The sequence below is a fragment of the Cynocephalus volans genome, chromosome 14 (genome assembly GCF_027409185.1).
Source record: "Cynocephalus volans isolate mCynVol1 chromosome 14, mCynVol1.pri, whole genome shotgun sequence".
Lineage (NCBI taxonomy): Eukaryota > Metazoa > Chordata > Mammalia > Dermoptera > Cynocephalidae > Cynocephalus > Cynocephalus volans.
The window spans coordinates 47785070-47798740 of record NC_084473.1 but is presented as its reverse complement, the minus strand read 5'-3'; the positions used below and the strand labels follow the sequence as shown (position 1 = coordinate 47798740).

Here is a 13671-nt window from a genome sequence, read left to right as displayed (position 1 = left end):
ATGAATGGTGGAGCTCAAATATTCTTTGAGATTACAGGATTAAAAGTATCTACGTTAATTATTTTCAGATCTCCTCTATTTCTCTTTTCTTTTCTTCAAAAAAAGACATTTGGATTCATTGCTATTAATACTGTTGAAACATTGTTAGAAATCTTTAATCCTCTCTTCATGTAGATTACACATGTACACACACAAACACACACATTCATCTTTTACCCAAATAATTATTAGGCTGTGGGCCTGCCACTGGGAGAAAAACCCATACTCAACTCTGGAATTCCTTTGCTGGTGGTTATCATTTTCTTTTCTCATTTCTGAGTCAAAAGCTGTCCAAGACATTGTAATGCAAAGGAACTTTCTTTAGCAGACTATTCTTTTGGTTAAGAACTTTTGAATAAGCTCATTGTCAATGGACAAATGACAAAAATAGAAACCAAAATTTAAAACACTCACACAGGTAATCTTTCTGGATGGAAACCTACAGAACAAAAGTGCAGAAAATATTGTCTCAATTAAAATAAATATATTTATAGCAAAATGCAGGAATGCTCTTTGGGACAATAGGTTTAACGAATGTCTCTTATCACATAGTGACTTTAGTGTGCAGTAGTATTGTAATACTTAACATATTATGTTAGCATTAATGGATCTTTTTGACTGAGTAGAGAAAAAATGTTCATGTGCATTTATTTACTCCCATCTTCTAAATTTGCTTCATTAAAAAAAGTTGGTTTGACTATATGATTAACATCTTACAATGATGCTCATTACCATCATAATTACCACCACTATTCCTAATCAATTAATATTTATCACTTATTCAAAATGATGAAAAGTAAAGAAAGCTCCTCTACAGATTAAAGAAACCAACATTTCTGAATTTTAACCAGACATTTCCTAACTTAGTGAACTTCTACTCTAGTAACACCATACCACCAATAGGGAACAGAGTCATTTGCAAAAATAGCTTCAACATATTTGGCTTATTTGTGTTGTTGGCTCTCTCACACTTCTCTTCCATTTAGCAATTTCCCTGTATTATTTCCAAAGGACAAATAGGATATTTGCTCAAAATATTTGGCTCCCAATCATGGTAGAACTTTTGTAAAAGTCAAAACAAACAGATGCTTGAAACCAGTGTGTATGCTTCAACCCTCTTTCAGGAAAAAGGGTATTTAAGGTTAATAGGGAAGTAATATAAATAATACAAGAAAATGTCATTGAATATATTGGCTATTTACTGAGTAGCTTCTCATGGCATAAATAGAATCCCTTCCATGTGAGAGAGCCTGCGCATTGTGCTCAGTGAGAATCCATGGGGTTTTATAGATATACAACATTGTGTGTCTTGGTGCGTGGTTTTGTTTATAGAAAGCGTATCATTTTTAAAAAACTCAATTGAACTTTTATAAATTTTGTCAGCCTAAGATAACTTATAATTGAAAATACAAATTTCATCCGCTACTATTGTGATAAGACAATACAAAGGAAAATAATTCTTACTTTTATATACTGCACATCTGGCCTTCTGTTCTGGTTCCATTATGTATAACTGGCCAGTATCCCAAGATGAGAATACCTGAAAACTGGCAAGTTTCCAAGGTGTTTGTTGAACAAGGAGAATACTGTGCTGAGAATAAGGATGAAGGTGCTGACATATCTCCTATGGATGAGGAATTTCTGTCTTCCTTCCAGCTGGCATAAATATTGCATCTATTTATTTCAGCTGGAGAATGAACCACATAGCCTTTGCTGATAATGGAGAGGAAAACTCTTATCTTTTTGGTCACCAGATAACATATGATGACCATATAAATTTATGGGTTTTTATCTATATTAAGCTTTTTAATATTCTCCATAATGACTTGCTTAATGTCAGATATAAATGCTCAATAGATACTTATTAAGTCAAACCTAGAAAACTCTAGAGAAGAGTATGGGACATTTGAATTATGCTGGAAATGTTTTTTTGTGTGTAATTCTATATACTCTATGTGATAGAAAAAATGAAAATTGTGGCGTGATGTCAAAATGTATACTACTTTTAAAAACAGTGGTATTGATTTTCCTACTTTATCAGAACTTTGGTTGGGTATATTATCTCACACAGAGTATTACTTGTTGTCCCACAAGATCACACATATTAAGGAAGCATCCAGGGGTAAAAGTCATTTTAACAATTATGTTAAATATTTTCTCTTTATCATAATTCATAATGAAAATCACAACAATGTATGCAATGACTTGACTCAAGATCCAAGTGTCAAATAAACATGCCCCTTTAACTGATATTTTAAAAATCCACACTTATTACTTTATTCGTCTATCTGATCATTCAGGTAACAAATATTTACGTGAAATTGCTTATGTCAGCCAAGCAATTTTCTCAAAACAATCAGAAGCATGTGCAAGTTATAGTAATCAGATATTTATGTCAACGGTTTTTGTAATATCAAAAATATAAGCAAAGACACTAGACATCCAGCAAAATATATTTAACTGAATTGTGATTATGGTATGGACATTAATAGCATATTGTGTAGTCATTAAAAACATTAATGCAGATAATATGAATTTATATTGTTGCTATAAAAATACATTTGTTACTATTAACCAAGTGAATAAAGCGTGCTATGGAATATTTAAAAGTATCATTTCATTTAAAAACTAATCTCTCTATAGTATGAATATGTTAAATATCCATTTCCATGATACAGTCTCCAGAAGGATATGTATCAAAATGTTAATGATGCTTTCCTCTAGGCAGCAGAATTACAAGTAATGTGTTTTTTGTACATATTTTTTTTTCTAATTTGTTTAAAAAGAACACATATTTTTTTGAAAATTTAAAAAACACTTAAAAATGTTGAGGTTATTGTAGTACCAGTAGAAAAATATATTGCCCTCTGAAGGCGACCTTTTAGTTGAGAAAATCGCTTGGTCACTTCAGTAAGGTCATCAACATGCTGTGATTTTTTAAGAATGATCCCAACAGGAGAGAGGATATATAGCTTTCCTCTCTTAGGTGTTTCCTTTGTTTCAGATCTGCTACTATATTAACAGTTTGAAAATATTAATAGAAGAAATGCCTCATTTTTAATGATTAAACTTTTTTCGAATAAGGCAATATATGCTTTGCATGCTCATTTATGATATGACGTTTTTTAAGGGAGCAGATTTATGAAGCAATGTGAGTTAAGGAAGCATCATAAATGCACACTGCTTTTGGTTTTTAAAAAGATAACAGGGTTGAAGTGACAGATAAATTCCATAGCCTGACTTAGATTCTGCAAAATAGGTCAGAAGAGGGAAAGTGTGCTTAATGCCGTGGACAGGATTATGTTACTTTCAAGCTGTGTAATATTTATGCTGAATAGAGAAATTCTTTTGCATTAACATTAACTATTTCTCTTACTTCATTTAAACTTGTAATATTTCCTGAATGAGAGTCTAAATAATTTTGCACTCTACTTCTTACTGAGGCATGGGCTGTCTTCGTATACATGGCTATAATTCAAAAAGTTCGAATGACACACAAGGTATATATAATGCAAAAATAATATCTACCATATGTAAAATTATGTGTTATATTACTGTATGTAATGTACTGTATAAAATATATTTAATTAAAGTGTTACTGCATACATATTAAATGCTTCACATGGTTGTATAAAAAAAGTATTTTTCTTTCATTGGGGAAAACTGACCCCAAAATATGGCTATAATTATATTTGTAAAACAAACGAACATGATATAGTGAATGGGCTCTAAATGTTCTCTCTACTTTAAAAAAAAAATTATATGTGGTATTTTAAACGGTAATAAACTATTCTATCATGACTGATGGACCAAGAGATATTGAGATTCATGAATTACTACTTATGTCATTTTAACTAGTTTTTTTTCACCTCTATAATTCTATTACACTGTTAGGTTAATTAAAAAGTGCTAATTCTGAGAACATTGAGTTATGCCTTGAAAATTTCAAATGACCTGTTGAACAATCAAATTCAACATGAGAAGGCATGTTTGACCTTTGATTAGCATTCTTTTTTAATTTCTGAAGGAGGTATTGGAATCATTGAATTTTTCTAGGCTATATCTTAATTGTGAATTCCAGGCATGTATAGCAAAGCTGCCTGCTTAGGACATTTGGAATGTGATTTAATTGATTACTTACTCTTTGTGGTATGCTCAATCTTCAACTTACAGAAATGCACACAGAGTTACAATTCCTGATTACTGTGATCTTCTTCTAATGTTACAGAGATGGAGTATTCATTTTTCTCTATCAGTATGAACATTAACTAATTATTCCCCAGTATTTTAAGTTAGGTTTCAACTTACATTTAAAGAGCACGGAAGTTATCTTCATTTTATATCTGTGAGTTGGGTGCCTTTTCAAATTACAAAGACATAACATTTGAGTGGGGAAGGACAACATTTTCTCTCCAAAATGTTAATGGGAAAAACTGTGCATGACAACAGCAATCAGGAAGATGTTAGGAAACTGTTAAGATAACGCAGCATTTGATTTGTCAGTCATCCTCAAAGGAAAAAAAAATGAAGTAAATGGTTCCAAAAATATATTAAATAGAGTTCTAAGAAAGACAAGAAAGAATTTCCACTTAGGTATAGAGGCAGAATCAGTTCCTTTCCTATTGATTTTTTAAGAAAAAAAAAAGAAAGAAAGACCTAAAAGAATTCATCACGAAGTAAAATAATAGAAAGGAAATAGAGTGGCATTTGAAAACAGTACAGGTCCTCATCAGAACATAGAGATTTCATGGGGCACTGCTAGAAGACACAGGTATTATTGGAAGCAGTGCGAGACAAAGGACATTGATTATACACAAATCTCTAGTCAAGAGATTTAGATAAAATCTTTTTTTTCTTTTTTTAATGATACAAATGGGATTCTTTCACAATGGTTATAAGCCATTGCTTAATCAAATTGGCCTTCTCATTGCCTTTCTAATAGTGAGCAATTTCAGAGAAAAAAACATGACTTCCTCTTCCCCTAGCATTGATATATCTCCCTGGACAGCTCTCGGGTTGGTCCTTCTCATGTAATCTGCACACTTCAGTGATAGTTGTGGCAAAGGGACAGGGTACTGTGGATCATCAGGCCTGTGAAAGGCCTGTGAAAAGTTAAAGCAACATAATTTGCATTTGCACATAAATTCAAGGAGTCCTGAAGGGTCAGTTCCAAAGAAGAAAGGACAAAGTGTGGAACAAAAATATCACAGATGTCCACGTAGATAGAATTTATGTTGGCAGAAAATAGGGTTAAGGATATTTCAGGAGTAGAATATGAAATAAGACTCAAAGGCAGAAGTGAACATGATATGTGTAGATGACTTAGAGTAGAGTTCCTGGTTGAGAGTGGAGAGTTATTCTTAGGGAATAGTAGAATCATAGCTAACTTGTAGAAGATATTTGGTACCAGTTTGCATTTGCCTTGCAGGCAATAGGTTATAGAAAGAGATTTGTGTATGCGTGTGTGTACAGTGATTCAGTTTAAATCAGTGTTTTCAAACTGAAGCTTGCTTTAGATCAGCAGTTCTCAAACTTTTTGGTCTCATGATCCCTTTTAAGTTCTTACAAATTATTGAGAAGCTAAAGAGCTTTTGTACATGTGGTTATGTTTAGTGATATTTACTGTGTTATAAATTAAAGCTGTGAAAAACTGTAAACAAAAGACTATTTAGGCATACTTTCCATACTCTGTCAGAGTGATGACATCATCATGTCATGCAGCTTCTGGAAAACTCCCCTATACAGTCATGAGAGAATGAGAATGAATAAGGCAAATGACATTCTAGTACTATTATGAAAAGAATATTGATCTCGGGGATACCTTGAAAGAGTCTTGGGTGCACCAATGAGCCTCTGAACCACATTTTGAGAACTGCTACTTGAGAGGATCATGAAATTAATTTAGTGGCTCATGATTAGCATTTGTGGAGTAGAATTAAAAAAACTAAAATAGAACAAATGGAAAATATGTGTGCATTTTAGATAAGGATACACATTTTTTATGAAATTTAATTATGAGTTGTGTGTGTCTCTGCATGTGAACATGTGTATTTTGTCATAATGCAAATAATTTTTCTAAGTAGGAGCTACAGTTTTAAAAAGTTTGAAAATCACCTTTTAAAGTGCACTTACATTATATTTATTCGGTATTGGGATGAAGGTTAGATTTTAGGAGTAAAAAAAACAGTTACCCAGGCATGACATTGAGGGACCGATAAAGATAATACTGCAAACATGAAGAGTTGACTTGTTCAGGAAAGGAAATCTCGGATCTCTGTGATGAGAATAAAGGTCTGAGTGCTTAGCGTGAAGCATCAGCTCCACTACCAGACAAGATGGTCAGCAATTTTAGGTCAGTCTTTCCTGAAGTATGACTGTGTCTCAAATTCTGATAAATATGTTATTCTTTGCAGTTACTTTAGCACAAATTCTGACCTCTTTCCTTCATATCCTGCTGGGTAAGCTTGAAAAAGCACAATGCTCAGGTACTGGTCTCTTTCTGCCTTTCAAACTGAAAGATCTGTCAGGCGTATGTGCTGTAAATATGAGTGAATCATAGTTAAAATGAGAATTATATGGAGTAGAAGCTCATTTCCTGCCCCTGGTCTGGCATTTTGTACAATAAGTCCTTATTAATCACCACAGCTTTTATTGAAATAGTCAAACTGTATTCACATCATGAGGGAAAAAATGGTTGTTTGAATAATTGAGTGAACCTCAGTTAGGAAGCTTGGTATGACTGTCTTTCACTAGTCTCTGTTTGGGAAACTTGGATAAGTCAGAGCAAAGGGCATTTCTCAGGGCGATCTGTAATGTGCGTGTCACTTTATGAGTGATAATATTTTTTTATACCAGGTGAGTCATCTCATGAGTGTAAGGACCACATATTTTATTCTTTCGGTTCTCCCACATTACGTGCCATAGTTTTGAGTATACAGATTTCAATTAATAATGTTAATTGATTTATTCAATACGAAAACTAGAAAGCCCAATAACTATGATTTTTATTCACTGAAATCCACTAATAATCACGTCTACAGTAAATAAAAATTTGGTTAAACCGAAATGTTCTACCTGTTCAGAGATGAACAAAGATAATTGTTCCTTATGTTGCCTATAACTTATTTTGAAAACTTCAAATGACATAAGTCATGAAAGACAGCATTATTGTTTATAGTTATAGCTTGAGTGTAAATTGCATACTTACAATTTTGCTGCATTAAAAAGACATCGAAGGAGGTGATGGTTCTGCTCCACTCCAGGTTAGTTTCACCTCACATAGAATGTTAAAAACCTGTCTGTTGTTAGTATACTCTTTAACAGGAGCTCTGGAGAATAATTAGAGTAAGAGAATGTGAAATTTTGACATATGATTAATCATTGAAGAAACGAGAAACATTGAACCTAAAGAAGATGTAACTCCTGAATCAAATGATAGCTCTCTTCAAGTGTGAGAAGGACTGTGTGCTTAGTGGCCATCTTTTGTCTGGCTACAAAGTTAGGGGATTAAATTCAGATATCTGTAAGACAAATAGGAATTATATGCAGGGATTATAATTAGAAAATAATTAGCCCTTGGAAGACTGGCTTCCCTGTTAAGAACTGTGCAGGGATAGTGCATGGGTACCTCTGCACCTCTCTGAAGATTTGTTCTGGCCATTGTTTGCCAGTGCTTTTGAGAGAGGCATTCTGGTTGTTTAGCTAATTTGATATAATCTTGCATCCCTGGCCACTTCAAGGGTTGTAAACGAGCCTCTAGATGAGATACATTTGGAGCATATCATTACTCCTGGTTTAATCTATAGCTAGCTCTGTTTCAGCTGAAAGAGAAAATCACACATGAAAGGCACCATGACCCAAACACTCAGTACAGATTGTCATGTGGACGAAGACAGATCAAAGGACGGAGCTACCATGTGCAGTTGCCCCACAAAAGGGGAAATGGAGGTTGATTTCCTGGTGGCATTCAATCTATTATATCTTGCCTCCAAGGCATGTGTCTCTATATGGAGGTGGCTCATTTTCCAATTCCCAAAAGGTGATTGATAACAGCCCTGGGGTAAAAAGTAGATCAAAGCCACAATAAAGCATGTTTCAGGGTAATATAAATGATCAGTATGGATAGGTCTTTATTTAATTTTAGTTTTATTCAGTTTTAGTTTGTTCACAAAAATCTTTTTTAAGAATTCCTAATAAGAATTCTTTGCTTAAGAAAAATAATACTGTGAATAGAATTAGTCATGGACTTAGTTGGTTACAATTAATAAGGATATTTTGAGACTCCATAATATCTTCCCTTTCTTTTTACTGAAATCCCCAATGAATAAAGTGAAGAATATCATCATTGTCTTTGGGGAAATAAAATGCACACACAGTAGTTTCAGCCAAAGGGTCCACTCAAGCTAACTGGTAGGGTGAACAGTGGACGTGGACACTGCTATTTAAAGGTAAATAAGAAAGAAAATAATTGACCTATAAATTAGTAATTTTGTGTTTATATTATGTTGAGAAGGGATTTGTAAGAAAAAAAATTCTTTAAACATCAATCATGTAATGTTTATAGAATGTTATGAGGACTCCAGGACAATTCTCAAAAAAAAATTTTTGTGTGTGTGTGTGTGTGTGTGTGCATGCTTTTGAGGAAATGGGGAGATAGGTGGGATCAGAAAAGTGTAAATGTCAAGAAGATAAAATTTGAAGATGTATAAAAATATAAAGAGAAAGAATAGAATTTTTTTCATGGAAAATTTGGTTCTCACCTGATATGTGTGTGGGGGGGGTGGGGGGGTGGGGGTGGGTGTGTGTGTGTTTGTGTTTGTGTGTGTGTGTGTGTGTGTGTGTGTGTATGTAATACATATAAACTCAGACATCTGAATCATTGACTTTTAGTCACTTGATGATAACGGGCATTAGGATTATGTAATTCATATACTCATTCAACAAAAACTTATTAGCTGTCTACTATACAATAACTTTGGGGTTGGATACTGAGATATAAAACAATTGGTCCCTTCTTTTGAGGAGCTTTCTTTTAAGCAATAGGAAATTATATTTTCAAATGTGTTAGTCCAATATAAAATTGGAATTTGTAGGTATACCCTTTAAAGCCAACATAAGTCTTTGATAGGGCAGCAATTTTACAGTCAATTTTTTCTTGGAAAACAAAGAGAAAAAACTGCTAAAAAAGATTGTGATTTTCAAATGTTTTTGCTTATGTTAGGGAGAAAATGTAATAGTGATAAAAGTGAAGTTCAGAAGAAACACCTTCTGGAAACAAAGATAATTTGCTTAAATTGTTTCTTTTAGACCCTCGGAAAGATTTAGATCATTAAAAGAGCCCTATTGTATCTTGTAGCATAAAATGTAAAGATTGAAAGGATGCTATTCAATGATAGCTGTATGACACAATTTAAATACAGCAACCCTGGGTTTAACTTTTTTCGTCTGTGACAAAGTAGTGAACTTTAAAGATTTTATTATTTGCTTTCCTTCAGCTGACCTTAATGATTTCTTTTTCTGTAAAAATGATTAACACTTAAAGTTGGAATAAAGAATAATTCTTTTTGTAGGGTCCTTTAAATTTTGGATTTTCTGGGGTCTCCTTACTGTTCACCTTCAGATAAATTAATTTTTCTTATAATTGATGTTAATGTGCTTTGCTGTTTGTATTAGTCAGGGTTCTCCAGAGAGACGGAATCAATAGGATATATTATAAATATATGAGAGGGGATTTATTAAGGGAATTCGCTCACACGATTGTGAAGACAAGTCCCACGATAGGCCGTCTCAAACTGCATGCCTGTAGCGTGGCTCAGTCCAAGTTTGAAAGCCTCAAAACCAGGGAAACTGAAGGTGTCCTTGGTTTAAGTCACGATTGTGAAGAAAAGTCCCGTGATAGACCATCTGCAAACTGGATGCCAATAGAGTGACTCAGTCCAAGTCAGAAGGTCTCAAAACCAGGGAAGTTGAAAGTGTAAGTCCTGGAACCCAAAAGCTGAAGAGTCTCAAGCTCTGATGTCCACAGACAGAAGATTGTATCCCAGCTCTAGCAGATAGGGAAAGGGATTCACCATTTCTCTTTGTCTTTTGTTCTCTCCGGGCTCTGGTGGATTGGATGCTTCCCACCCACATGAGGGCAGGTCTTTCCCACCCAGTCTAGTCAGGATCTCATACTAATCTCTGCTGGAAACACCCTCATGGACACACCTAAAAAGTTAGCTTTACCAAGTTTCTCAGAATCCCTTAATCTAATCAAGCTGACACCTAGAATTAACATTCACACTGTTTCTCAGAACTCCAAATGGTCTGTAAGTATCTAGGTGAAATATGGTATACCAGATGTCTTGATTTTAGTGAATACTTTCCTGATAATATTAAATAGAGCGTTGTGGACTTCCTTGCCTTAAAACCTAAACTTTGATCTTGATACAATCATAGAATAAATAGACTTAAGAGTTGCCTTAATAGTTCTAAAGTTAGATATATATACAGATTAAAAACATTTTTACTTCCTAAATGTTTTCTAATGTGCATGAAACAACTCCTTAAAGTGTAAAAAATTTGATGAGATCTAAATAGTACCCTATTTTCTGCTCAAAGCTGTCTATTGTCAGCATAACGCTTTCCTGAAAGACATTAATACCTGCTAAGAGCCACTGATAAATTACCATCAAAAAATAACAGTGTGGGTAAATTCATCAAGAGAGTTTATACTCATTTAATGCCAACCAACATTTACTAATTATTTACTATGTGTGTGACATTTGAGATACAAAAATGAGAAAATTAATCATTTTTTGGGGGGGTGGGGGTGCCTGCTTTGTGCCAGGCACTGTTCTAGTCTGGAAATGAAGAAGCAAAAGAAAGTGTATACAATTTTTTTTTATCTTATGGGTCTCATATTATTGAAGGAAAAATTATTCAATAAATTAATATAATATCAATTAATGATAAGTGCTCTGCAGAAAATTAGAACAGTATACAGAACACATCTGACTTGTAGTTTGGTGGTCTGGCAAGGCTTGTCAGAGGACATGAGAATTGAAAGTCAGGAAGGAGCCAGCCACATGCAGTTCAAGGAGAAGAACACTTCAGTAAGGGAAGTATAAGGGCACTAAAATGAGAAAAGAGTGTTCCTGGGTCTTAACTGGAACAGAAGGAGAAGAAAGAAAGTAAAAAGAAAAAAAAAACAAAAAAAAAACAACAACAAAAAACAGAAAAGTTAGAGTATAAGTAGATATACAGGTATACAGGTATACAAGCCAGGGTAATGCATCAGATATTATTCTAAGTCAGATGTAACTCTATTGGCAAGTTCTAAGTGGAAGAGTGACACGATAGAACACAGAACAAAAAAGTGGCCAGTGGAGTTGGCAAAATGAAGATAATTGGTGACATTAAGAAGGAGGATTAGTGAAGTGATGGGGACAGAACCGAAGTGGAGCAGGTTGAGAGGAGAACAGGAAAGAACAAGTTGAGACAGTCAGTAACTACAGAAAATTTTCCATGAAGAGCAAGGAAATGGGGCAGCACTAGGGAAAGTTGTGTTCAGAGTAGCTTTTTTATCTTTTTTTTTTAATGAAAAAATACACTACAGCATTTTTGAATGTTGATGTGAATGATCTCGTAAAAAGGAAAAATTTGTAATTCAAATGGGTGGTTTCATTGCCTCAGGAACAAAATCTTTGAGTCAGAGAAAGGAGGTGGAATCAGATCACTATCAGAAGAGTTGACCTTGATCTTTGATGGGAGAAGAACAACTTTACCCACCGTAATAGGAGGGAAGGCAGAGAGCATGGGTACACATTGAGGTGGACTGGTAAAATTGGTGGTTAGAAAATAGAAGAGCGCGTTGTAGATTACTTCCATGCTGTTAGTGATTAATGGTTGACGTTATTTGAGTGGATGGAATATAGGAGGTTTGAGAAGAGTGCAATGAATTATTGCAAGAATTATATAAAACTCTGAAATGTGGATCATATTCTCTTGACTGAATCATGTACAGAAATGAAAAGAAAATGCACAGAAGCCTTTGTGTAGGAGAATGGTCAAAGAGAAAGTTAGAGCCCAACTTTCTGAGTTTTGCCATCATTTTTTCCAGAACCACTTATCCACCTGTCAGAATGATTTACTATTACTTTCAATATTATTATTTTTTATTTTAAATCTCTACCCTAGTCTTTTCTTTTAAAACTTTTCAGTTTCCTAAAGTAAAATGTCGTCCCCCAGGGAGTTCCTTAATTATTTTATTGAGAGGTGTAATCATTTCTTATGAGTTCTATGCATTGCTATTATCACCATGCTAAGTTTATTCTTTGATATTTTCATCCCATAATTTTAGCCTACTGTGAGATAAACAAGAAGAAAAAGCAACTGCAATGACATGGTTTCATCAGATTTCTAGAGCTTAAAAAGACCTTAAAAATGGTACAAGTTATCTTTTTTTGCCAAAGAGCAAAAATGCTGAAAGGCAAAGTGATTTACTGATCCAACATCGACCCTTTTAATTGCAAAACCAGGAGAAGAAGAATTCTATATTCCAGCCCTTTGTGCTTTTTTACCATTTAGTACTTAGTTTATGTTAAACAATTTCTTTGTTTGAAATCATGACAGCTCTATAAACGCACATTTCATATTTTGTGTTTTGGGCTCTTACTGATAAGTGGACCTCTTCCAGTTTTCTAGAACATCATCAGTAGATATGTTCCTTTAAAATACTTAGCCGACACCAAATTTTTACATAATATTATATTGGGAATTTACCCAGACTATGTGGGGGATGAATTTAATTGGCTAAAGATGACAAAAAATTCAGATGAGATGATGAATTTACCTGAATTTCTCCAAAGGAAGATGTTAGAGGAAACAGATACAGATTGGAAATTATTTTAAATGAGTCGGCATTAGGCAAATACAGTTGTGCGCTAGCTGCCATCTTGTGTCCCTGCGCCTGTATGCCTAATCTCAGCTGGTCTGCCCAAGACCCCTTCAGCGCCAACCCTAATCCCCTGCATGGCCCTTTTTCCGCTCCGACAAGATGAAAGAAACTGTAATGAACCAGGAAAAACTTGCCACACTGCAGGCCAAGTGCACATTGGTGGGAAAGGAACTGCTCACAGAAAGAAGGTGGTAGATAAAACAGCTACAGCAGATGATGAAACACTTCTGTTCTCCTTAAAGAAGTTACAGGTAAACAATATCTCTGGTATTGAAGAAGTGAATATGTTTACAAAACAAGGAACAGTGATTCACTTTAACAACCCGGCAGCGAACACTTCCACCATTACAGGCTATGCTGAGACAAAGCAGCTGACAGAAATGCCACCCAGCATCTCAAACCAGCTTAGTGCAAGACAGTCTGACCAGCTTAAGGAGACTGGCTGAAGCTCTGCCCAAACAATCTGTGGATGGAAAAGCACCACTTGCTACTGGAGAGGAGGAGAATGATGAAGTTCCAGATCTTGTATAGAATTTTGATGAGGCTTTCAGGAATGAAGCAAACTGATTTGGGTGAACTTCTGAAGAAGATAAAACTTGAAGAAGTTTCTGGGAGTTGCTATTTTATATTATGACTGCTTTTAAAAATTGTTTTGTTTAAGGATCTGAAAAAATCTAGTTCTCTAATATTTTTAA

General features: G+C 34.4%; 1 protein-coding gene and 1 pseudogene across 1 annotated transcript in view; both read left to right on the top strand.

Annotated features, from left to right (window-relative positions):
- Positions 1-13671, top strand: part of LOC134363295 (neurexin-1-like) — a 108968-nt gene that overhangs the window by 52657 nt on the left and 42640 nt on the right. The window lies entirely within an intron of this gene.
- LOC134363296 (transcription factor BTF3-like) lies at positions 13076-13543 on the top strand (annotated as a pseudogene).